This window comes from Schistocerca nitens, chromosome 2, assembly GCF_023898315.1.
Source record: "Schistocerca nitens isolate TAMUIC-IGC-003100 chromosome 2, iqSchNite1.1, whole genome shotgun sequence".
Taxonomy (NCBI): domain Eukaryota; kingdom Metazoa; phylum Arthropoda; class Insecta; order Orthoptera; family Acrididae; genus Schistocerca; species Schistocerca nitens.
Window position 1 is genome coordinate 706,997,004 of NC_064615.1, and position 885 is coordinate 706,997,888.

Below are 885 nucleotides of genomic sequence, written 5' to 3' on the forward strand. Positions count from 1 at the left end.
TTTTCACCAGGACACTGAACACCGGGCGTTCAGCAAAGTACCAGGTTTGTTCATCGTCCTTGACCCACTGTTTCAATCATCAGCTTGTCCAGTCTTTCATGTTCTCCTCTTTGAATTCCTGGCTTATGCTGACTTTTCTCTCCTTTTTACCATTTTTCCATCGACGAACCACAATCTTATACAATACATATATAATTTAGTTCTGTCAAATGTCATGTGAAACACGGCGCAGGAGCGTACAGAGTTTTAGGGCAACCTCTAGCCTAAAAGGTAGAAGAAACCAATAATCAACGGCATGAGGATGTAGATGGCAGTGTAATCCAAAGAACTAAAGACACGTATAGTGAATAGATGCCAACGGCCTTGCCGCAGTGGTAACACCGATTCTCGTCAGATCACCGAAGTTAAGCGCTGTCGGGCTGGGCTATTACTTGGATGGGTGACCAGCCGGTTTACCGAGTGTTGTTGGCAAGCGGGGTGTACTCAGCCCTTGTGAGGCAAACTAAGGAGCTACTTGATTTAGAAGTTTCCGGTCTCGGAAACTGACATACGGCCGGGAGAGCGGTGTGCTGACCACATGCCCCTCTATATCCGCATCCAGTGACGCCTATGGGCTGAGAGGATGACACGACGGCCGGTAGTTACCGTTTGGCCTTCATGCCCTGTTCGGGAGGAGTTTAGTTTTATAGTGAAAAGATAACATGTTCTCGGTTTACCAGCCGTGTCATATTCCAATAAAGTACCAAAGTTTCGGTGACAGTTTCCACCATCGTAGTCTGGCTGTCACGAAACTATCGGGACTCTCACTTGTATCAGCAGAGGACGGCATCATAATTTCTGGATTACGTCATGATGACGTCACGGAAATGTCAGGTACTGAGGTGG

At 47.2% G+C, this 885-nt stretch overlaps 1 pseudogene; it reads left to right on the forward strand.

Annotated features, from left to right (window-relative positions):
- Positions 1-353: 353 nt before the first annotated feature.
- On the forward strand, positions 354-471 carry LOC126237812 (5S ribosomal RNA; annotated as a pseudogene).
- The last annotated feature ends 414 nt before the right edge of the window (positions 472-885 follow it).